We start from the raw sequence: 26,302 nt of genomic DNA, 5'->3' as shown, positions 1-26,302 counted from the left end.
GGATATGAATCTAATGGACAATCTAGGACATTTGATTGAGCTTGAGTAGAATAACACCCTTGCTTAAGGGAGTAAAAGCTGACAGTGATGAACGGATGGAGTGGAAACTGGAAAACTCTGCACAGATTTAGTGTGTGACTGTCCACTGAGAATGATCTCAATAACTGCCCGATCTGGTGGTTAGGGACAGTAAAACAAAAAATATGACTTTTCTGCCATGGTGTTGGGGCCATTCGTGTCAGCGTCCATCACCAATGGCAGATGGGCACCAAACGTTCAAATGGCTTTGAATGAACCACTGTGATGGTGGTTCATAAAAACTGATAGAGTTAACTGCAGTGCAGGGAGTGTACTCTAAATTTGGTGGGTGGAGTAAAGGCAGGGTGGATAACATAATGTCCTCTGCCTACCTGACAGTCTTTAATCTCTCCCAAAAACTCTAAATCAGGCCTTGAGTTCCTACAAGGGCGGTATAGGGACCGATGCTTCTTTTGTTGAAAATAGCTGCTAAGCATTCATTTGACTGAATGATTTTTATTCTGCCCACAAGTTGCTCTGATCCTGGAGGATTACTCGGGATACCACTTCACATAAAATCTGGTTCTTGTTCAAGAGAGCAATGCTACGTGTCCTCGTGGCTCCTCTGTACAGCCTTCCTCCTAGAGAGCTTTCCTCATAGAGCTCAATTGGCTCAGTCATGGAGTGATCGACGAGGTCGCTGGATACTCATATTCCTTCCAACTGTAGCCAGTGCTGAATTTAAACTGGTGGTTGCAGGTGAGGCCCAGTGGCACTCTATTATGGGGCTCGGGACATATGTTTTAACAGATTTTGACCCCGAATAAAAGAGAGAAGGGTAGCAAATGGGGGAAAGAGAGGAAGGAGAAAGTCAGACAAAATGTGGTATTCGGCAGTCCCAACATTCAAGAGGAGTGCCGGCATTCTGCTGAGAAAATAATTTGTACCTGGCAATTGTTCTTTAGCAAATTAAGCAGCAGCAGTAACGCTCAAGTGTTTACAAGTAGGGCACCACAGCAGGGGCATTTTCTCTGGATGGTCACTTCTAGTTAGCTTCAGTGGGAACAGTGACTGAAAGTGTTGATCCTGGTGCATTGTCCTCCTCTCACTCAATGCTGCAGAACTTCACTTCCAAGTCAAAGGGAAAGCAATGTATTAACCCAGGAAGCCCAATACTTATGCTAAGAGAGGCATTTCCCCAAGCTTTCTGCACTGAAAGGAGGAGGGAGCAACACACGGTCAAAGAGATGTGAATTAGGAGTTCACTGGCAAGATGCTCCAAGTGGGACTCAGCTGTGACTATGCAAATCAAGATAGGGGAATGCCCAGACAACTCAGATGGTTTTACAAAGAACAATGCTCCAGGGACTAGTCCGTGCGGGGCTAAACATGCTTGCAGATTAAAAATCATATAAATGCAAAACTCTTTTGGAGTCTTCCACACAGCAGTGGCTCCTCCACTAAGGCAGAGGAGTGCCGCCCCACTGCTCTTTGATCAGCTGAAAAAGGAAAAATAAAATTATAATAACACTATGTTATTATCATTTTATTTTGCCGTAGTGAGGCAGGTTTATGGGGCCAGGCTAGGCTGTCGTCACAGCCAGCAGGGGAGGACTGGTGGGGGCACTTAAGTGTGCATGGCTCAGTCATGCACACTTTACACATTCTCCACCGGCTTTATTGTACTGCCTGGGTGAAGGACATAGACCCAGTTTGAGCGCCAAACCAAGGTACTCAGGTCAATCAGGACGCTGCTGTCATGGTCACGGCAGCCTCGTGATTGGCTTAGGGGAGCATGAGTGTTTATCCAGCTTCCGGCAGGAACAGAAGAGGACAGAGGCGAGGCGGCGACCGGCAGTAAGACAAGTCACTTTTGATGTATTTTTCTACCCATCCTGGCCCCACCGGTACTACTTGGTGGTAGCTACTACTACTCCCACACACACACACACCATGACTGTTTGAAATACAAAGAATAAGGAGTGTCCGTCACTCTGACAGCGGAAATCCCTTTCCTGTTTAGTATAAAATGTATCCTTGCAGACTGTCTCCACAATCCTGATAAGTGGGTAGTTGCTGCTTTGCACTATGGATAGCGTTTCACTTTGAGACCGCTGTACAACACCTAAGATTGTAGGTTTGCTGTGGAGTAAAAAAAAATATGGATCACCTCAGGTTAGTGTCACACGTCAAGCCACTGGGAAAAAACACAAGCTCGCTCACAAAAAGTCAAACAACTGCAGCTGTTCACACAGTGCCAAGATTTGTATCCCTAAGGATATAGACTTGAGGATTGGTCTATTGAATATCGAGATAGGAATTTCGTGATACACAAATTTTGTGGCTTGACTATCAAGGGACAAAATATCGAAAGGTAAGTTCATATATAGAAAGTATATATTTACTATTCTTAACTTCACGTCTATGCACCTTCTACTTATATGTGGACTTAAGTACAGAAAATCTATACTTACTTCCCTTTCAATATTTTGTCCCTTGATATTGTGTCCATCGTATGTGGTTCCATGGAGATTCCTACCCCAAACTCCGGGTGTGCAACAGATTTTAGTGTCTCTAGTCGGTATTATCATGGGTCTACCGTGAACTGCCTTCTTTAGACCCAAATCTCTAATCTCTGGCCTATAGCTTTGCTTCCTTTTCTCCTCAAGATAATGTAACATATTGTCTTCTTTGTTAAAATAGGTTGGTAGTAGAGGTTCCCAATTATTTAAGAAAGAACCGCACAATCAAGAAGTAGAAAACGTATCAAAGTATCCAGTAATATAGTGTAAATAAATTCTTATTACTCGTTGTAGTAAGTTTTGGGGTGCTTGCTTGGCTCACTTGCACCTACTACCAAGAGATGCTAATCACACAAAAGTAAACTAATGTGTATACAAACTTAAAAACATAGGACACAAAGGAGCACACCCGTTGGTATTATTGATCACCCAGAGTATTGGATAAAAGAATTTTTTACAGATATCCAATGTCAATTATACGTCTCTTAACACAAAAAAACAGTCGATAAATTTCAACAGCATTAGTTTTGTGTAAAATATACAGAGTCCACAACAGTCCAATTCTTCAACTTAGCGGTTTTATTCTTGCATTATATCCAGCATGAAATCTGCCAATGTGCCAACACGTGTTTCGTCTTCCCATAGAATTTTTCAAGGCGGTTAGCGTGAAAGACTTTTGTTGGGAATGTTCAGAATCTGGTTGCAGTTAACTTGCAGTCGTAACAAATGGGGATTCTCTCATGCAAGAGGACAATTCTCCCGCATAGCTGAAAGCCAATAAACAATGGGAGTGATAAAATATATTGGCTTTCCGAGATTGAAAGATTCAGATAGGATCACAGTCCAACAAACATCTTTTTCCTTTCACATATACCAGACAGGAAATTGATTAGCAAACTATTGAGAGCAGATGTGGAATATAAAAAATCATGATGTATTCAGTGGGAAAAAAAATAATCAAACCACCAACAGTGAATGTAAGTATAGAATAACTAAGAACTGCAATTTACCATGTGTGATAGCTCCCAACCATGGGAAATACAACTGGATTGATTCAAATAGAATGACTGATCTATAAAAGGATACCATATACAGTAGATTATAGAGACAGTGTAGTCTTGATGAGACCTGTACAGTTAATAAAGGATCGAAACATCAACACTGCATCTGTGGTCGAACAAGTTCACTTTGTGGAATTCTTAGTAACGTATGAGAAAACACTGAGCCCTTCTATCCAATCTTCTTTTCTGTTCGGTGAATCTAGTAGTTGCATGAGAGGTAAGAGGGATTTAGCATAAATTTCAAATCACATAAACAGGGTAATACATTTGTCACACAATAAGGCCAGCACTACTATATAAAGTTAAAATGTTTTATTACATGCTCAGAAACAAGCTGCTTCATATAAGTCTCAAGAGTATATGTTAAAAATCTAAAAGGACCAAAATAAATCAGAACCACCTAATAAAATTCAGTCTAAACAACAAGAAACATACAAGAAAATTGGCTGTTGTGATACAAAGGATGAGAAAAAAGATCTGATGATGACATTTCTGAATATGATCCTCCTGCCTTGTCACTAGTATTGCTAAAATAATCCTATTCTGTATTATGTTTGAGAAAAACCCTAATTATTCAAAGGAAAGCAAGGAACAGGTGTCAGCATAAAGGGGTCTTTTGTAAAAGTACTCCAAGTCTGAAGAGTATATAGCATGAAGCCATACAGTGAGAGGAATAGCAATGAGGTCTGTACCTCAAGAAATCCTAAGGGTCTCTGCTTTTTGACTAGCAATACAACACCAATTAACATATATAGTATTCTAGGTAATTAGCATCATCATCTCGAGTACATTTCCAGAATTCACAGTGGCAATTGGCTACTTTCCATGTTTCTCCCAAACTCCTAAGTGGGAACATTCGATCGACCTTGAGCTTCTCCTTCTCTGCCATCAGAACACGTCTCCAACGTCATTAGTGTGTCTTCTTCTTGCCAAAAGTCTCCTCCCATACCTTACTATTGCTACAATTCACAATGCCTTTTACACTAACTAATGAAGCCTTGGCCTGCGCATGCAGAGGAGAGAAATATGCAAACAAGCAATTCACATGTTAATGGTTAAACATTGAAATCCCAAGAGCTTAATGACTTTGGTCATGCTAAATTAGCATACCAGTTAAGGGTCAATTCCGATCCGGTAAAAAGCGCTCCGAATCATTGTACGGAGCGTTTTTTCCCTGTATGAATCGTACCCGTAAACGTCCCGTACGTACGACGAAGTACGATTCGTACCAGGAGCCGTACTCCGTACGAATCGTACAGAGACCGTACGAATCATATCCCAGTACGATTCGTCCTCGGAACCTGCTGTATGCGATGTCTGTACGGTTCGCCGCTACTTTTTCCGACCCGGCAAGTACGATTAGTGTTGGGTACGCTCCATACGACCCTTTTTCTACAGGGGCTGAAAACTCCCGTAGAAGCAGAGCTCGCCCCGAAACAGGTACGGAACGGCCCCCCCGGGTACGGTGCGTACCCCCCATGATCGTAGGGGTATGGCTCGTACCCCCCATGATCGTAGGGGTACGGCTCGTACACCCCATGATCGTAGGGGTACGGTGCGTACACCTGCGATCATGGGCTGTACGAGCCATACCCCTACGATCATGGGGTGTATGAGTCGTACCCCATGATTGTAGGTGTACGAGCCGAACCCCTACGATCATGGGGTGTACGAGCCGTACGGTGTGTATGGGAATGTGTGCTTTTCCGTACGAATCGCCCTTACCTGACGTGGCCCGTACGAATCGCGTCCTGATCACCCGGTCTGGATCGTACTCGCCGAGTCGTATGGTGTGTGTACGAGTCATACGGAAACGGCTCCGGATACGAATCGTACGGACGGTGATTTTACCGGATCGGAATCGACGCCATTATGTGCACTCAACAATGGGATATTTGTACATAGATGGTCACAAATCAATACAGCAATATGAATGCACTTCATATGAGTAGTCCTGGTTACACATGTAATAACGTTTGACTAAGTGTTACATCTTAAAACATTTGTGTATCTATGGGTGAGAACGACAAATTCATGATACATCTTAAATATTAGTGTGCACACGATATATGTTTCTATTCTTCTATCATGGAACAACTCAGAAATTCATTAGACACTCCGTCCTTTATTAATATTAGATCACATTGAGCATACAGAGCACTAACTGCACATTATCAATATAAGTCTGTGACGTATAAGGGTGGAGCCAAAATCTAGCCGATCACTTATGAAGATATTCCCTTTCTTTAAAACTGGAAATACAACTTTTGAGGTTATTGTGTTTTGTTTGCCTAGTCACAATCTATGTATTTTTGCCTTTCAAATGAATCCTACAGGGACAGTCTTTGTTTACTCTGTACTTACTAACCCTGGGCGAAGTACTACTCTACGCTCGCGTAGTTTGCGAAGTTTGTGCTCCTTCGCACTATGCGAATTGCACGTATCACAGTGCGAACACGCATAGCGTAACAGTCATTTTTTGCTTGCTCGCGTTCCTCTACGTCAAGTTGGCGACCCCGAGCGAGCAAAATGACATCCCGGCGAGACTTTTTCCTCGTTATCGATCAGCAACATCAAGTTGCTGATCGCGAGCGTGGAAAATAAAACTCCCGGTGAGATTCTCAACGCGGGGAGGTCAGGTTTCTCATTGCGAGTAGTCGCGTATGCTTGCGACCGCTGGCGATGAGAGACTACCAATCCGCGTTGAGAAAGCTGAATAGGCAGTGTCCTATTTCCCACACAAAGGGCCTCATTATGATGGAGGATTTTACGCCTCCTCCGGGCCGGCGGAAGCCACCTCCAGCCCGGAGGAGGCGGAAAATCCTCTGCGGAGTCACCAAAGACCCACCGCCGCATTACGATGGCTGGTGGGTCTTGGTTTCTGTCCGCTGCTTTTCCGCCGCGGTCGGCTTACAACCGCGGTGGAAAAGCTCTCATTTGGCTGGCAGTGTCTATCAGACACCGCCAGCCAAATTAGGAAGCATTTGTAAACATGCTTTTCCGCGGCGGTTTTTCCGCCGTGGAAAAGCATGTGTACTTTTGATTGTGGGGGCCCGTTGCGGGCCCCCAGGGTGTAGGCGGGTGGGGGGTGCACATGGGGGGTACCTATGGTACCCCCCAGTATTTACATGCACTAAGCGGCAGGCACCGCGCGGTGCCTGCCGCTTTGTGCATGTAAATGTTAAACATGCACTTTAAACATTGCGGCGGGTGCTGCTTGAAGCAGCACCCACCGCAATGTTAAATATCCAGGATGTGACCGCCAGGGTGGCGGTCACATCCTAATTTGCACGGAGGGACCGCCGCTGCCCCTGCGGACGGTCCCTCCACCTCTGGGGTGGCGGACGGACGCAAGTCCGTCCGCCATCCTAATTGGCCCCAAAGTGCAGAAAATTACCGCTTGCACTGTGCAAGGTGTGGTTTGCACTGATTGCACAGTGCAGATAGGCATCCGGCACTGTGCAATCAGTGCGTACAGCATTTTGCACAGTGCACTACACAGTTCCAGTAGCTACGCGTAGCTCGCGAAGTGCACTTCGCGTAGCTACGCGTAGCGTTACTACGCAAACTGTGCCCAGGGTTAGTATTTACCTTAGTCCTAGGTGGGGGAAAATAGTCTTGCCCAAGTTTATACGTGCACACTCTATGCATTACACTAACCTTTCCTGCTTCTGAAGGCTCGCACTGGCAGTTCAGAGTATTGTGCTTCTGAGCAAGACCAGTAAGAGGAGGTCATAGTGGCGGCCACAGATCTTGACAGAGGGACATTTGGTAACAGTTTCCGGTACCAAACCTTTTGAAACAATCTGCAAGCACTTGTGCCGACCACAGAGAGATAGCTAGTACCGGCTTGAGGTACTAATTATTTATTAAAGAATCTTCAAGGACACAAGAGGGTCATCTAGTAACATTTCATGTTGGCCAGCTATTAATGGAAAAGCCAATAGGTCTGCCTTAATGGGGTAAAACATCAAAATAAAACTGTATACAAATAAAATTCTGCAATTCTTCAAGGTCCTCTTGTGTTCCTCCCACAGGAAGAGCCCAGCTTCTGCTCACTAGTGTATATGTTTATTTCAGTTGTATCACATGTTCTTTATTCCTTTCAATTACATTGCAAAAAAGTATATGAATGTAGCCTCGAAAGTTATTGAATTTAGCATTAAGCTGCTCCAGTCAATCTGCACTTAGAATATTTTTAGGCTTGCTGGCTATTTTTGCATTAAGCATGTGTTAGCTTAAATGAGTTTTCCCCAGCATCTGTTTTCTTTTACATTAATATTTAGTGTAATGCATTTTTTATTGGAATGTTCCCTTTATTAGTGCAATGTGTTTAATTAAAGTTCTTTATAGTTGTTGAATATTCCTAGGTGTTTGTTAAGCTACACACTTGCCATTCATTTGTTTATGTCTGTTTGTGCTCAGGCTTGCCCCAATCCAGTGGGTTAATGCAAATGTTCTTGTCCTCAGCAGGGCAGAGATCAGCAGCTAGCGGGACAGCACAGCAAAGAAGAAAAGCAGTTCTTCAAGAGCTGCAGTCAAGCAGGGTGGCAATCCTTGTAGCACAGCAGTCTTTACTCCTGGCAGAGTTCTTCACTGGTCAAGTAGAGTTCTGTCTTGGTAGGTTCGGAGGCCCAGTTCTTATACCCAGTTGTGCCTTTGAAGTGGGGGTGACTTCAAAGCAAGCCCTTGAAGTACACAGGTCCCCCTTTCTTCCCTGACCTGGCTCCAGACTATCAGTAGGGGGTAATCAGCTCTTTGTGTGGGAAATAGGACACTGCCTATTCAGGTGTAATTGTCAATTCCCCCAGTCTCTTCCTGCCCAGAAAGACCTATCAGAATCCAGATGGATACGGGCGAGTTCTCTGTCACACGCACCCTTCCTGTGTTTGTGGCTGCCTAGAGGGAATGCACAAAATGTAGCTGTCATCCACCGAGACGTGTATTGGAGACAGGCTGCAAGGCACTCAGAGCGGTAAGAGCAGAAAAATGTCCACTTTCTAAAGTGGCATTTCTATAAAGACGATTTATCATTAGTAATTGCACAGATATGAAACATGATGCAGCTACTCCTTTCTAATCAGGAATTAAAGCTTAAAAAGGGTTTTAAGGGATCACCAATGCTAACCTACGAGAGGAGTAGGCCGCACATAGGTGAAAAATGCATTTAGGTATTTGTCACTACCAGGACATGCAAAACTTAACAGTACATGTCCTTACTTATACTTACATTGCACCCTGCCCTATGGTCTGCCTAGGGTCTACCTTAGGGGTGACATGTGTAATAAAAGGGTAGTTTAACGCTTGGCAAGTAGTTTGAATGCCATGTTAAAGTGGCAGGTTTGAAAGGCTGCTTGTGTGGGTGGCACAATCAGTGCTGCAGGGTCACTAGTAGCATTTGGGGTACAGGCCCGGGGATATGGTATGCAACTTTACAAGGAACTTACATGTAAACTGAATATGCCATTTGCGAATATACTAATGTTACCATGTTTAAGGGAGAAACACATGCACTTTAGCACTAGTCAGCACTGGTAAAGTGCCCGTAGTCCTAAGGGCAACTAAAAGAATTCAGCAAAAAAGAAGAGGAAGAAAGCAAAAGGTTTGGGCGACCCTTCAGAGAGAGACATTTTACAACAATCAGAGTAGAGCCTGGTGGGTTTTTATTTAGCTCAAACCTTGCCCAAGGATATAAGAGCACTTAACAACAGAGACAGGAGGGGATTCACAGGATTCTCAGCCGAAGCCGGGATTCAAATCTTGTTTCATGTTAAAGGGTCAGCAGAACATGGTTGGCAACTGTAGCCACATCGCTTTCTGTGAGCGCTTGGCTTGTTTTGGGCTCAAAGGTTCAAGAAGACCTCGAGATGTGCCAGAGCCAGGCATCTGGCTCGAGAATGGCTCAAGATTTCAGTGGTTTACCCCCTCCATGTATATGCACCACACCCTGTATCTGTGAGTCGAGAATAGGCAAACAGATGCCCGCAGTATTCGTCCTTGTGCCTCAGACTCCTGGGTATGTATCATGATGCTGTTTTCTGCACTATGTCAGCGCTGAAGGGATTTGGGTGCATAAAATCATGGTCATTTCTGGTGCAACGTAGAGCCGAGTGTCTGTTTTATGTGTCTACAGGGACAAAAGTGCTTTATTTTCAGATACCACAGTTTGTACACATTGAGCAAGGTGTGCCTCTTTCTATTTATGAGCTGTGCTGCAGTGGCGTAACCAAGACACCCGCACCCCCAACAGTGCGGGGAGGGCCCGAGCTCCAGGGCCTCCCTCAGCACAGTACCTGGGCCTAAGAGCTCCTGAGGGGGTCTGGAGCAGCTGATCCATGTACTTTGCAGGGAGCCCCCTCAAGTTTCGTCACAGCTCTGCTGTGCTGTCAGTAAATAAAGCATTAACTCAGAAAAATATTGGGTTAAATAAGTGCACGTACTACGATGCAGGGGCATAAAAATAAGGCTCGACTCTGTGCTGAACCAGCAAAGCCCATCGTGATACTTTTTTGCTTCTTCAATGATTATGTTAACAAAATATGTGAGTTAAACCATGTTTTTCTAATAGCAGAACTCCGACAGGGCTGTAATTGCCTCTATGTGTTTTGGAGCTCTTCTGTGACAAAAACATGAATTAACATTTCGAGTTAAGCACTGAAGACGCCAAAAAAAGCGCGCAGATCAAATGGCGACATAAGGCCCAGCCCTGCGCTATGATAATGCGGATCTTGCAGACTGTGTGAGTTTATTCTGACCCTGGGGGTCAAAACCAGCTGGGTGTTTCTAGTCACAGCAATTGTCTCACCTCTTACCGAAGCACAGACCGCTCGGAGCAATCTCGAAACGGAGATACTGTCTCAAAAAGTCACGCTCAGAAATAAGAACCTCCAGTTTCATATCCCTCCGCCACTTTGCAGTAAATGGGTTTGCTGGAGAGTGGTGCTTGGCCTGTAACCTGAGCAGAACAGTTGCGCGAGCGCAGGGCGTGCGGGGCTTCTCTGGGGCGTCTGATGTTCCCGTTTATCTATAATGACTTCACAGGCTATCATGAAAGAGGCGTCATCACATTGTCAAGGTAATGAGCTTGCGCTGGCCTCCTGGGCATTATCTAAGCTTCTTGGGAGATAATAAAAGACTTGTACACTCATATTTGTTTCTGCGAACAGCAGCAATGGCTATCTGTTGCAGGCTTGCGGGGGCTTCGGAAACCGAGCGCTGATATCAGGGTTTCGTATAAGCAGGGCTTTATGTGGGATGAAAAAACTGTGGGGGTCTCTCAACGGGGCGTGGCTAGTGTAATTAGGGGCGTGGCTTTAACAAACTTGCGCTAAAAATCTGTGATTAGCACAGTGTGCTGCCCGATTTGTATTTTGCTGTTTCTGTCATTGCATCCAGATATGTGAGACAACAAGTAACATTATACCTACAACAAGAAAGGACTATTGGCTTTGTCAATGGTTATTAGTTGCATAAGATAAATAAGCTGAAACTATGGCTTGTTACATATAATATTGAAAAAGCTACCAATTAAAGCCCTGGTGACCCTACCACAATGTTGCTGCTCTTGCGTTTCAGAAAGAGAAATCCAGAAAGAAAATTACTCTTTAAAGGATTTCCCTTCCCCCACAACACTCACCTGGCATTACGTCATGCCGTAACTTCTCCGCTAGTGAGAAGTGAGCAGTGTGGGCAGCGCACATCGATGTGCTTGCTGTCTCGAAATGGGTCTCTATCGGGCTGTTTTGCGCCCAGGCACTTTTTTCCAGACTGTCACTGCAGTCCGGAAAAGCAAGCATTTGCAATGCAATAGGTCTCGCATTAGGAAAGTTTGAGCTATTGGTCTTGTAAATGACAATTTTTTTATTTATGTGTTGGTTTTCAAAATAGCTAAATTAATAGCTTTGTCATTTACAATGCCAATAGTTATAACTTTTGCAAAAGTGACACCTATAGAATTTGTAATGCAACATGTTTTGTATTTACGTGACTTAGATGTATTGATATTACAAACAACAATGGCTTTTAATTTTTTTAAAAATAATTAGTACTTAAATAAAAGTGATTGTAATTTATAATGGCAATAGCTTTAACTTTTGTAAATAACTTTTGTGAAGATTATGTTCAGTGTATTTTATTGTGACGAAAATCCAAGAACAGAAGTGAAATATTAACTTTTTTTGTGACATTTGTAATAAAGCTTGAAACATTGAGAGAACATTTTTGAACCAGTTGTTGTTGAATGGTTGCACAGATTGATGCTGTGGTGGTGCTGAGTGATGTGGTGGTGCCCCTGAGTGTTGCTGTGGAGGCCCTGAGTGTTGCTGTGTGGTGTTGCTGAGTGATGCTGTGGTGGTGCTGAGTGATGCTGTATGCTATGCTATGTTTTGTTTTGCTTTCCTACGTTTTGTTTTGTTATGCTATGATATGTTTTGCTATCCTATGCTTTGATTTGTTTTGTTTTGTTTTGTTTTGATATGCTATGCTATGTTTTGCTATGCTATGCTTTGCTATGCTATGCTATGTTGTGTTGTGTTTTATTATGCAATGCTTTGTTTTGCTATGCTATGTTTTGTTATGTTATGCTATGCTCTTTTTTGTTGTGTCTTGTATGCTATGCTTTGCTATGCTATTATATGTTTTGTTTTGCTATGCTATGTTTTGTTGTGTTTTGCTATGTTTTGTTATGCTATGTTTTGTTATGCTATGCTATGTTTTGTTTTGCTATCCTATGCTTTGTTTTGTTATGCTATGCTATGTTAAGTTTTGCTATTCTTTGCTCTGTTTTGTTATGCTATGCTATGTTTTGTTATGCTATGCTATGTTTTGCTGTGCTTTGTTATGCTATGTTTTGTTCTGCTATGCTTTGTTGTGTTTTGCTATGCTATGTTTTGTTTTGTTATGGTATGTTTTGCTATCCTATGCTTTGCTTTGTTATGCTATGCTGTTTTGCTATCCTATGCTTATTTTTGTTATGCTATGATATGCTGTGTTTTGTTATGCTATGCTATGTTTTGTTATGCTATGCTGGTGAGGGTCGGTGAGGGTGTGAGGGTGAATGAGGGTGAGTGAGAGTGAGGGTGAGGGCGATGGGGTGAGGGTGACAGGGGTGAGGGTGAGGGTGTGTGGGGGTGAGGGGGGTGAGGGTATGTGAGGGTGTGTGAGGGTGAGGGTGGGTGAGGGTGAGGGTGGGTGAGGGTGAGGGTGTGGGGTTGTGAGGGTGAGGGGGTGTGAGTGTGAGGGTGAGGAGGGGTGAGGGGGAGGGGGTGTGAGGTGGAGGGTGGTGAGGGTGACAGGGGTGAGGGTGATGGGGTGTGAGGTTGTGAGGGTGAGGGTGTGTGAGGGGGAGGGGGTGTGAGGGTGAGGAGGTGTGAGGGTGAGGCAGTGTGAGGGTGTCTGAGGGTGTGTGAGGGTGGGGGTGGGTGAGGGTGTGTGAGGGTGAGGGTGTGAGAGTGAGTGAGGGTGAGAGGGTGGTGAGGGTGTGAGGGTGTGTGAGGGTTTGTGAGGCTGGGGGTGTGTGAGGGTGAGGAGGTATGAGGGTGAGAGGGTGTGAGGGTGTCTGAGGGTGTGTGAGGGTGGGGTTGGGTGAGGGTATGTGAGGGTGAGGATGGGTGAGAGTGTGTGAGGGTAAGAGTGTGAGAGTGAGTGAGGGTGAGAGGGTGGTGAGGGTGTGAGGGTGTGTGAGGATTTGTGAGGCTCGGGGTGTGTGAGGGTGATGGGGTGTGAGGGTGAGGAGGTATGAGGGTGAGAGGTGTGAGGGTGTCTGAGGGTGTGTGAGGGTGGGGGTGGGTGAGGGTGTGTAAGGGTGAGGGTGGGTGAGAGTGTGTGGAGGTGAGGGTGTGAGAGTGAGTGAGGGTGAGAGGGTGGTGAGGGTGTGAGGGTTTGTGAGGATGGGGGTGTGTGAGGGTGAGGGTGATAGGGTGTGAGGGTGAGTGAGGGTGTGTGAGGGTGAGGGTGTGAGGGTGAGTGAGGGTGAGTGAGGGTCCGAAGTAAATGGTGGCCGGGCAGACATCATAAGACAGAGATAAACACAAATGTTAAGATAACAGTGCTCAAAAGGGTTGTGGCCTTTAGTATATACATACAGGGCATTCCATGTTAGAAAAAACCTACAAGATACAGAAGCATGGTGAAAAAGAATCAGTGAAAAGGCCTCTGTGTTGCCTTGGACACCCATTAAAAGCAATTGCGCACCAAATAATGACTTTTGGAAAACAATGCTTCTCTCCCGAGGGCAACTTAAATTTGCGGAGGTGCCTAGGTAAAGATAGGCTGGTGGAAGGCCTGTGCGTGTGTTGAGGGCTGTCCCAGGAAGGCCCACACGATATAAATCAGCGGGTATCTGTGCTATAAACGCACTAATGTAAGGGTATTTTAGGGCCACGCCTCTGCACACCTGATCCTCACATTTACTACATTTTGCTTCTAGGAAACGGATGCTTAAAGTCAAGAAAAGTGAGATCACCTTTTCGAGTTATTCTCCAGTAACCTAGAAATGAGGGTTCCGGTGGGAGGCAAATTAAACCTATCTGCCGATTTAAATCACAGTTTCTGAGAGATGCAGACAACTAGCAAACTAAAGGCCTCCTTGAAAAATAACAGTTAAGAGTGCTGTGTGAGAATTAAAACACATGAGGATAAATATGAGAAAAAGTGAGAGTCCGACCTACAGTGCAAGATAAAATGCACCAAAACACATTTTGACTAGCATGCTGACCATAAAATCACAGGCAGGCAGATCACTGCAAGGAAGCAAAGTAAAATAGAACAAGGACTGGGCGAGAAGGGAGGGGGGAATGCCAGCAGGAAGCGAGGGGGTGACAAATGGTGAGCATTTCGCGGCCGCTCATAAATAATGCAAAGGGAAAGGACTGCAGCGGAGAGCGCGTGCTGCTTTAAATACAGTATGTATTATAGATTTGGAGGATGGAGAAGAGACGCGCAGGAAATTGAGTTAGGAATGCTGCCATATAAAATAAAAGTAACATGTGCATACTCTAGGGCGGGGGGTGGGGGGAGGCATGGGGAGATTAGGTGAAGTGGAAACTCTAAAAGTAGTAGTAGTAATACGAAGTGTATGGTCTGGAGCTGCTACTGGAGTGTGCCGACTGACACCGAGACAATGGACAAGTAATGTTGCAAGGTATAATTAGGAAAGTTAACAAGTTAAAGAAAAGGAGACACGGCCTGGCGGCCTTGAAACTGAAAGCACGGTCGGCCTGCCGTAAAAGCCTTTGATGCAGCAAGGGGCGGAGCGGGAAGAGCTGCTGGTGGCACCAAGCTTGGCAACAGAAAAGGAGACACGGCCTGGCGGCCGTGAAACTGAAAGCACGGCCGGCCGTGAAAGCCTTTGATGCAGAAGGGGGTGGAGCGGGAAGAGCTGCTGGCGGCACCAAGCTGGGCAACAGATGGCTGGCGATTTGATGCTGTGCACGCGCATTTTAACTCATTGCGCTTGCGCATTGAGCTAAAAGCGCACATGCACCTCATCAAATCGCCAGTCTAGTTAAACTCTGTTTAAGCCCCTATAGTCTCGCAAGCTCAATGCGCATGCGCATTGACAGGCGAGACCTAAAAACGGACCGCCTGTGCCAGGGCTCAAAACAGAGCCCAATAGAGATCCGTTTTGAGGTCCCCTTTTAAAAACTGCCGGTGCTCAGACCCCTTGAGCCCCGGACCACTTAAAGCCCTTCGTGTAAGCGAGCATTGCAGTGTGAACAGAGTTCATACCATGGTCCTTTCATGCCGCATGGGGCGGAGTGTCCGTCTGCCCCATTTGAAAGGATGTGGTGTGTTGCGACCAGACCCGCCGACATAGAACTTGGGAGCAATTGGTTCAAATCTTGGCGTCAGCTTCACATCTTGTACATCTGGCCAAATCAATCGTGCCTAAAAAATATAGTAACATAACTGGTGCTCATGTAAAGCGCTCGGTACCTTCGGGTCGAGGTTGCGCTAATTTTTTTAAAAAACTGTTCGCAGGGCTGGTGACAGACACAATTCAGCTACTCTGCATCGCCGACGACAGCAGACAGAACACAATTGCATTGAAAATAGGAACAGCTTAAGGGTTTTGGCGGCCCTGGTTGGCCCCTGATCGGAACAGTTTTTTATTCATGATCCAACTTCAGCTCTTTCATGCCCTCTTTGCCATGTCACTGACAGTGTACAAGCACACTCGTCCAAATTTTAATATTCAGGGAAAGTGACCTGTGTTTTCAATACTGTAACACAGGAGCAGCTCACTAATATTACTGCAAATAATATCTGCTGCACCGTCCCATTTCTCATATGTGAGGTCTTGTTTTGATCTAAAAGAAACTTTTTTAATGGATTTTGCATGGAAAATAAACACATTTTTTCTGAAAAATGGCTGTAATAAACTCTCAAATATCACCCACATTAAAATTAATTAACGGAAAACGGTATCTTAAGCAACAATGGGCCTGATTATGATGGGCGAAAAGCAATCCGAAAGCTCATGGCTGCCTTTCTGCCCGATATCATAGGTTTCTATCCGATTGCCGTATTACGATACTGGCAGTCAGCAGAAAATCCGCAGGGAAATCTGCTCCGCTTCTGAGCATTATTGGAAGGACAGATAATCCCCAAATGCCGACGGTACCTGCTCAAGCACAGTTGTCGTTATTATGATGTCCGTTTCCCACAGCCTTTCCATGTTGGCCTTTCCGACATGGAAAGGCTGTCAGAAAGTGACTTTGGGGGCCCCTAGCAGGGCACCCTCCCCCCCCCTCCTCTATGGAGTCTGGGGGGTGCCATAGCATGCCTGCACCACGTGGGCCACACAGTGCAGGTATGTTTTAAAAGTGTTTATTTTCTGTTGAGGCTGGTGCTGCAACCCACAGCACAAACCTCAATAGAAAATATACACTTTCCGATCGCCATGAAGGAAGTCGCATTACAATTGTAGAAGCGGGGCCGCGACTCCTTGCCTGCCGGTCTGTTTCCACTACGAAGTCGGTCAGACGCTTGGGAGTGATATCAGAAAATGCTGCATTGGCAAAAACTGTCTCTCTGTAAACAAATTAAAGGTCAACTCATGGCACCAATAAAAAGAATCAACTACCAACTAGAATCCCGTCAAGAACGCCAACATGGCACCAATAAAAAGAATCAACTACCAACTAGAATCCCGAAAAAGCAATTAGAGGCCTGTCTGTTCCCTTACACATGCAGATTACAAGATGTAATGGGATGAGTAAGCAGCCTGTGATGCTAGTTCTAGATTTACGTCCATTTAATTTAATTTACTGATATATTCCATGTGCCTCTGTTTTCTAACCTGAAACAAGTGAGAACTTTGAAGAATATTGAAACAGACATCATAGAAAATTTGCGCCAATGCCAAAACAAACTTTTGATTCACATATTATTATGATCTTAGCACTTTTTCATGGCTAAATACACATAGTTGACAGCTAGTAACCACCTGGTCTGTGACTGTAGCACACTATATAGTCTAAAGTACGGTGTTTGCTCTTACATTACAATTACATTAAACATGCGTAAAAATATCAAACTCCTAAAACACCCAAGTAGTGGAAAATGGATTTCAAAGATGTCTGGAAACTGGTAGTCATTTTTCATTTTTATCTTACACTAAAATGTATGCAACTTCTTAACTCAATGAGGTTAATATACCCTAGTGGGCTGTAGTAAATAACACGGGAAATGGTTCAGGGCCATTTATTGTAGTTATCCAAAGTTCTCATTATCAGCATCTCCAAATGTTAAACTATTTCTGACGCAGCTTTATGCAAAGAACCCTCTCTGCTTCACCTCCTCTCTCCAACTGCCCTGTAAAAAAATGTTGCCTTACAGGTACCTGTAAACAGTTCCTAATCACAGGATGGGTAGCTGAAAAACTATAGATTAGGTTTTTGCTCAGTTATGGGCGCCGTCAGCTGCAAAAAGTCCCCTAGCCTACTTGTAGAGCAGGCAGTATTATCAGGATATGTCATAACAAACGCCTTACTACATGCCCCCTCTATAGTGCTCCCTGTTCAATTTTGAACCAGATGGTATGAGCAAGACCTGTTTGCTCCCATCACACTCCATTTGATACCTATTGCCCCCTTGGATGCCTTTTTCCCAGCCATGCACTTGAGAGAGCGCAAACTGATATAAATATATGAGTACATCATACTTACCTATAGAGAGCATAATTCATGAAGAGAAATGCCATGAGTGCTAATAGTATCTGAAATTATATTCTAAATGTATAGCTAATATAGAGATTTAAGTAGAAGTGGAACTAATACAGAAATGTGTGACATTATATGATTTTATTAGACGTGATTATTTTGAATCTATGTCGTGTAGCTGTTAACATATAAGATGGTCTGTGGTAAAACGCAGAACGTGGTAGGCCTCAGGGCCAGAGCTGGAGCTAAAAGGGAAGGTGTTTCTTTTCACGACACAGATTGTTTAACGTTTTTGGTCATTGTATTAATGGGCCATGATTTAGAGTAATGTTTTCTAAATAATAGAATAAGAGTTTTAACATGCTTTAATTAAATGAAGAAATTGAATGCTATAATCATAATGTGAAATATTGTAGGCCTGAAATGTTTTAGCATTGATTTACACGTACATGTCTGGGCTGAGAAATGTTGCAAGCCTTTTTAGAAGTCTATGAGAGTTGGGTTCTTGGCGGCAGATATCTGTCTGCAACAGGAAAGGGGGGATCCAATTATAAGTGAATGAATAGAGGCCTGTTCAGTAGACGGCCCAGACATGGAGGAGGGTTCTGGAATGTTTAAGGGGTATCAGCGGGCCGGAGAAGAGACTGAGAAGCAAGGTCAACTCTAACGTCTGAGGCCCAATACAAAGCATCATGGAAAAAGCCTGAAGTTGCACCACGTGAGAGGCGTTTCGCAAGGGGCGTCTCAAATGTTGTTGACTGTTTTGTATTAGGGACAGCACCCCTGGGTGGAGTTAGAGCAGAGACCTGAGGACCCTTTAGAGAGCGGATGGGTAGGCAGTGAGGGGTCATGACTGGAGAACTTTAGGTTTTCACCAAGAGACTTAGAGTGGGTGACTTCCCTTGGGGGTCATTCATTGCTGACACCTTTGTTAGGTTGGGATTTGGTTAAGTAGGGATACCATCTAGAACAGGGTAGGGACGCCTAACCTGTGTTTGTTTTCCTCCAACCTAAATGAAGGAGAGATATGCGTCTATGCTGATAGCTTTGCTATTTTTAGAACTTGTGTTAGTGATTTCTGTTGCTCGTCTGAGGGCTTTTCGAGAGCACATGTATGTAATTGGACCTGTGTATCTCGTGAATCTCATTCTGAGATGCTTGTATTTGCAGCGCATTATATCTTTACAATAAACTTTTGAAACCTAGAAGTTGTCCGTGATCTTTAAGAGTAGAGTCCTTTATTGGGTGAACTAACTTGCAGATAGGTGTACTGTTTCCTTCCAAGACAGGCAATAAAGGTTCAGTCGACCAGATCGAGGTTTGGATCAATAGATATAAGGTATCGATCAAAATCTCGCCCTTTCAGTTGGTAGCTATAGAGGATGGTTGCCTTCTTGAGGACGGTGACCTAGGCCAGGTTAGCTTACCCCAAGGCCCCTAGAAATCGATGATCGGAAGAACAGCCCGCAGATGAAGATCCGGATGACGTGAGACAGAAAAAGCAGCAGTATCGGTCGAGAGTGAGTATAAAGGGTTATGCGTGTTAGATTGCGGTGTTTTTGTATTGTATCTATGTTGTAATGTCTGGCGGAGTTGAATGTCTGTAGAGTGACTGTGGAACAGGTTGTGAGCGCGCGCAACCGGTGGAAATCTTAAGTTCAAGGAGAGCTTAAGTGGTTCGGGTGTATCGGACACCCAGAGTAATTGTCAACTAGTGTGAAGGGGGTCATGAGGTACCATTGATCACCCGAGAGACCGAGATAGGGGGAACGTAAGAGTGAGTGCGTGAGTAACGGACGCTGGTCGGAAGTTACTGTGTGTGTAAGTAACCTATCAGAGAGACGATAGACATCTCGTCAGTTGTGTTGACAATTACAGATAGACTGTGGACGTACAGTCGAGAGAAGTGACCGCTTGGTCGGAAGTAGTCATTTTTCAGTGTATGAATGGGACGCATGCATAACCGGGAGACGAGTTGAGAAAGGAGGGGTGCTGCTGCGAAGCGGAGAAAAGAGGCGTCAGGTGGTGTCGCGCAGTGATTGGCTGACCGGAGAAAGACCGCGCTGTGATAGGCCAGCTAGCGAACACGTCATACAGGGTCGCGACGTGATTGGCCAACAGGAGAAAGACCGCGCTGTGATAGGCCAAGCTAGCAAAGCCGCGACAGGATTGGTGGAGTGTCATCAGGAAGTAAACAGAGTAGCGAGGCTGGATTTTGTGCGCATAATTATGAAGTGTTTTAAATGGATGAAAGCGCTGTTTAAGAAAGAGAGGCGAGGATCGTATGAAGGGGAAGAAGCCCCGCCGGAGGGTACGCCAGCTCGTTATATGGCAGTAAATGTTGGGTTGCATACGATCCTTTGGATATCAGAGTGGAGTAAGATTACTGAAGGAAACGAGGAACTGACGTTCCCGAAGTACGGGACGTTCAGATTAGAGGTGTTACATCGATTGAAATCAATCATGACCTCAAAGAGACCCTTGCCTAGACCAACCCAGTTTGAAGCCCTTGAAGCATGGCTTAGGGCAGCGCATGAAAGGAATATGAACAGACGACAAGAAAGGGTGAAACGCTCGGTAAGGGCAGTACAGGATGCCAGGTGGGATGCGGATGCTAAAAGATGGAGAGTGCATAATTTGGAAATAAATAAACTGTACCCAGTGTTAGAGGCGCCAGTAAATAAAAGCCCCCTAGAAGAAGATGATGAGAGCGAAACAGAGGACAGCCTGATAAACAGATTACTGACAGACAGGCCACCCCCGTATAATAGAGCAGGGGGAGAGGTCGAGAATACTGAAGGAGAAAAGGGGGGCAATGCAAGAGAGCATAGACCGCTTCCCAGTTCAGAGTGGGATCCTGACCCAAAGAAAGAGTTGCTCCAGCCTAGTCAGGTGCAACAGGTAGTCGGTAGGTTTGTGGTACAAAGAGCGCCGGAAACGGAAAGCGCCACATCCTACCCATTACCAGATGCACTACAGGTACCTGTTACCATAGGTCCTATAATATCGATATATGACCAAGAGAGAGCAAAAGGGGAAGAACGGAAACGGAAAGACAGAGAAAGAGCAGAGCAGGCAAGGAGGAACGATACCACTAATTCCCCAAGTCAGATGCCGATACCCAGAGAGTGGAGCACCCCGATGCACCCAGCAGGGGACCCAGGAGGAGATCCTGGGGGCCCTAGATGGCCAATGGATCTGAGGGGATCTGGACGAAAATCCTTTCAAGAGCTAAATGAGTACATGAAGCAGTGGGATGAGGCAGTGAAGGCTCAAAAGTGCATCAATGCTGCAGAAGCAGAAAGGGAAAGTCAGGACAGCAGAGCACGAACTCACTGCGGGGCTGGGGAGAGTAGCCCGGAGTGGGACTGTAGAGGGAGTAGGGGAGTCACCCATTGGGCCCGGAATGGAGGTAGAAAAAACCTGGAAAACGGGGGCCCCGGGAGTGGAGGGGTGGCGTGCCCAACACTCAGTGAAGGGGAGAGGAGAACGCAAGAGTACAGGAACAGCTTTGAGTGTCCACACTGTGTGCCTGGCACCAGAGAACAGAATGGGAGTTGTGAGAGGTCGCACCATAGTCCCTGTGATGACAGAAATGAGCGCAGCCCAGGGAATATGGGGAACCAGGAAGGATCGTATCGGATACTGAGCGATACGAGGCAAAGGGAGTGTAGCGACCAGAGGGAAAATAACAGAGAGATGAGCGGTGAGAGGAGAGAAGAAGACGAGAGTGGGCAGAGAGAGAGTAGGAATAACAGGCCCGTGTTCCATCACCTTCCAAGATCGGATGGCCGAGCATGGGACCTGGAGAGATGGGAGCAAGGGAGGCCACCCATTAATTCTCCTGAGCCCAAACGCAGAGCTCGAAGTTGGGATGGTAGGGAGACCAGTGAGCCCCCTTCGAAAGACATATTGCGAGCTGAGATAAAAGCCAAGAGACTTGATGTCTCCAGCTTAAGGTCAGACCTGGATGACATGGTAGATGGTACCCTGCCTTTAGAAAGAATGGAAATGTATGAACAGGATGAAATACTGTATATGGCAAAGGACATCACACGAAAGGCGAGAGCAGTCCATGAGAAGTTAGTCGAACTAGCAGGCAAATATATGGTGGACTTGTCAAGAACCAAAGCATTACAGGGTAACCACAGGCTACATTACTCAGATCGAGATCTAGATGAGAGGAGAACGATTGGGCTGAAAACACACATAAGGGAGCTGATTACTGGAATAAGGACATGGAGGGCACTAGATAAATGGGAAGAGAGGTGGTCCAAGAAAGGGACCGGCAGAAGAAGCATGATTGGTATAACACCAGGACAGCAGGGAATAGAAGCTTACCCTTTGCGTGAAGTTGCCAATGGGAGCTATGTACATGTCCCTTGGAGTAGGGGAGATTTAGCTGCTTTTACCACATCTTTCCCCAAGTTACGGGAGAGCCCCGTGGAGTGGTACAAGCAAGTCGAGAGGTTTGTAAAGATCTCAAAAGTCCTATGGATAGATCTGAACACGCTGTTTGACATTGTAGTACCAGGAGATCTGTGGACAGCATGCAAGGTTAGCGCTGAGTGGCCCACAACGGAGCCAGAGAGAGATGCTAGGACTAATGGGCCGTCCGAGATCGTGATGGCAAAATTCGAGAGAGTGATGACTTGGCTGAAAGAAAAAGTGCCAATGCAAGACATAGATTGGGTCAGAATAGACAGAACGAGACAGGAACCCAAAGAGACAGTTCACGAATATTACGAGAGATTGCTGAAAGCGTTTAAACAGTATAGCGGCTTGGATGTAATGGATCCAAAGGATATAGGGCAATTTGTGTCCAAGTTCGTCCTGGGACTGAGACCGGATATTAGTTTAATGATTCAGCAACACTCGATTTGTTGGCAAAGTAAACCCCTAGATGAAATACTGAGATATGCCAGGTACTGCTGTGATGAGGTAGACTCCAAGGCTAAGAAACTAAAAGAGAAGCTGATGGTGGTACAATTGCAGACAGCAGGGAAGGGGGGACCGCAACAACAGCAGCAAGGGACAGGTACAGGAGGTAAGAAGCAGTACAGTCAGAACAAGGGTAATGAGGAGAGTACTACCTTTAGACCCAGAGTAGACATAGCTACCTTGAAGAAAACGACTAGGTGCCACCAGTGCAACGAGTTGGGGCATTGGAAACGCGAGTGCCCTTACAATGTAGAGATCGGAGAGCAAGAGATAGAGGAGGAAGAGGTCCAGAGCGCACCTATGAGAGGGGCGACGCCATACCAAGGAAAGGTGCTCAAAGGGGGGGGGGCTCCTCCCCGAGCCCAGTTCCCGCAACCTCCTCGAGTAGGGAGTATGGGTAAGACCTATAGACAAATGCCCCTGTTTGTGGAAGGTGAGGAATGCTATTATGTGGACCCATTAACCGGACAGAGAGTGGAAAGAGAAGACTGCACCCTCGGGGCAGCCTTAGAGGTAGATCAGAGGGGACCCTATGTGGAAGCAGAAGTAGCAGGGTGCCCTACGACATTTCTGGTGGACACAGGAGCCACTAGATCCACGATCAGATCAGCTGCAGTTCCAGACCTGCCCATGTCTGGAGAGACCATACAGGTGGTAGGGGTCGCAAACAGGAGAATAACCAGCCAATTGACAGAACCGGTACAGGTGAAAATAGGGAAGTACAGCGATGAGCACCAATTTGTGGTTTGCGATTCAAGCCCTGTGTGTCTGCTAGGAAGAGACCTGTTGTGCAAATTGAATTGTACTATATATTGTACACCCCAGGGAGTGGAGGTATTGACTAATGATGATGATGCAGATTTCAAAGTTGCAAACTCAAGAATATGTGTGGAGCTGTACCCTACTTTGACAGTAGACGAGCTTCCCTGGGATTTGAGAGAGACAGTGGCATCAGAGGTATGGGATTTCACTGGGGAAGAGATTGGATTGGTCAAAGGGGTGGACCCAGTGAAAATTGTAGTGAAACCGCATGCTGAGTTCCCAAGAACACCCCAGTATAAATTGACTCCAGAAACGATTGCAGGCATAAAACCCGTGATCGAGTCCATGATTAAACAGGGAATACTGAAAGAAATCGTGGGTAGTCCATGTAACTCCCCGATTATGGGTCTGCAGAAACCAAATGGGAAATTTCGGATAGTGCAGGACCTTCGAAAGATTAATAACATAGTCGTTTCATGTTGTCCAGTGGTACCGAATCCATCAGTGATACTGTTTCAGATTCCATTCCAAGCTGAGTGGTTCACTGTGATAGATCTTTGTCAGGCTTTCTTTTCGATCCCTTTGGACGAAGATAGCCATTTTCTTTTCGCATTTAAGCTGGAAAATCGCGTCCTAACATGGTGTCGTATCCCTCAGGGGTATACAGAGAGTCCATCGATCTTTAACCAGCTTCTGAAGAAAAATCTTGAAAGTCTAGTGCTGCCCCAGAAGTCAGTTCTGGTCCAGTACATAGACGACCTCCTTGTGGCGTCAGACACAGAAGAAGCTTGCAGGGAAGACTCCATTGCTTTGTTAAATCACCTAGCTGCCAATGGGCATAAGGTATCCCCGGGAAAATTGCAGTACTGCCTGACAGAAGTGCAGTACTTGGGACACAGAATTGAGAAAGGCAAACGAAAAGTGTCACCAGATCGGATAGAGGCGATCATGAAAATGAATGCGCCTCAGACCCAGAGAGAGGTCAGGATGTTCCTAGGGATGGTGGGTTATTGCCGACAGTGGATCGTGAACTTTTCACTGAAAGCAAAACCTTTGCAAAAACTGACGCACAAGGAGGTGAGTGATCCGGTACCATGGGACAAAGACTGTTTGATGGCATTCTTACAGCTGAGAGAGGACCTGTGTCGTGCTCCGGCATTGGGAATGCCTGATTACAATAAACAATTCTTTCTTTACTGTTGTGAGAGAGAAGGTTGTGCGTTGTCTGTGTTGGTCCAAATCCATGGGAATGCCCGTAGACCAGTTGCTTATTTCTCAGCTACTTTAGACCCAGTAGCCGCAGCGTTGCCCGGATGTCTCAAATCCGTTGCTGCAACGGGTGTCAGCATTGAGAGATGTGAAAATATCGTCATGGGGCACCCGTTAGAGGTGTGCGTGCCACATTCTGTTGAACTGTTGATGACCAGGACCAAAACACAGCATCTGACCAATAGCAGGCTCACGCGCTATGAGCAAGTTATTCTTGCTGCAGAGAACGTGACCCTCAAGAGATGCTCTGTTTTGAACCCTGCTACCTTAATGCCACTTCCAAATGATATTGATGATGATGATGAATATACAGACCATGACTGTCTCGATGTGACTGAACTATGCACCAAACCCAGACCCGACATCGTAGATGAGCCACTGACCGACCCAGACGAAGTTTTCTTTGTCGATGGCTCATGTGTAAGAGACGAAGTTGGGCAGTTGAGAGCAGCTTATGCTGTTTGTACAATTGAAGGAGTTGTGGAAGCAGGGTGCCTGGAAGGAGTAAACTCCGCTCAGGTAGCCGAGATTATTGCCCTAACACGTGCTTGCTTAGCAGGCAATCAAATTCGAGTCACCATCTACACCGACAGCCAATACGGGTTTGGGGTAGTTCATGATTACGGGCAGTTATGGTCTCAAAGAGGGTTCATGACTTCTTCAGGCTCTCCCATTCGCAATGGAGAGTTTGTGCGCTTGTTGTTAGAAGCATTGCAATGTCCAGCAAGTATCGCAGTTGTAAAGTGCATCGCACATACCAAAAATGAGGACTTTGTTTCGAAAGGCAATAGATATGCTGATGAAGTTGCGCGGTATTGCGCAGAACAAGGTTACTCTTTCACAGAGGTGGATGTGGGTGGAATAAATGTAAGAACTGAATTAGCCATGATACTGGAAACTGTTGATACTTGGGATGAACTGTCAACCATGCAAGAAAATGCTCCTGATTCAGAAAAGGAAACATGGGTAAAGGCAGGATGTGTAATGGGTGAGACTCATTTTTGGGTCTCAGCAGACGGCAGAGCAGTGTTGCCCAATGAGATGGTGAGTCCAATGGCTAGACTCATACATGGTCCCGTACACTTAGGGAGAGATGCTATGCTGAGAGTGTTTAGACAGACTTGGTACAATCCTAAGTTTAGAATAGCAGCAGAAGCAGTGTGCCAGCGTTGTGTGACCTGCCAGCAGCTGAATGTAGGGAAAAGAACACCAGTTGCACTAAGTCACATAGGAAGGTCTGGAGGTCCATTCAACAGAATGCAGATAGATTTCATTGAAATGCCAAGATGCAACCGCCTCCGCTATGTCCTGGTGGTTGTTTGTGTGTTCTCCAGATGGGTTGAGGCATACCCTACACGTAGGTGCGACACCCTCACAGTGGCTAAGTTACTGCTTAGAGAACTTATCCCTCGTTTCGGGGTGCCGGCCTTTTTGGAATCAGATAGGGGAACACATTTTAACAGCGAGCTTGTGAAGATGATTTGTGTTGCACTAAATATAGACCAAAAGCTCCATTGCAGTTACCGACCAGAAGCCTCAGGAATTGTGGAACAAATTAATGGCACGA

This window comes from Lissotriton helveticus, chromosome 2_1, assembly GCF_964261635.1.
Source record: "Lissotriton helveticus chromosome 2_1, aLisHel1.1, whole genome shotgun sequence".
Taxonomy (NCBI): Eukaryota; Metazoa; Chordata; class Amphibia; order Caudata; family Salamandridae; genus Lissotriton; species Lissotriton helveticus.
The sequence above is the reverse complement of the archived record's forward strand: the minus strand, read 5'-3'. Positions refer to the sequence as shown.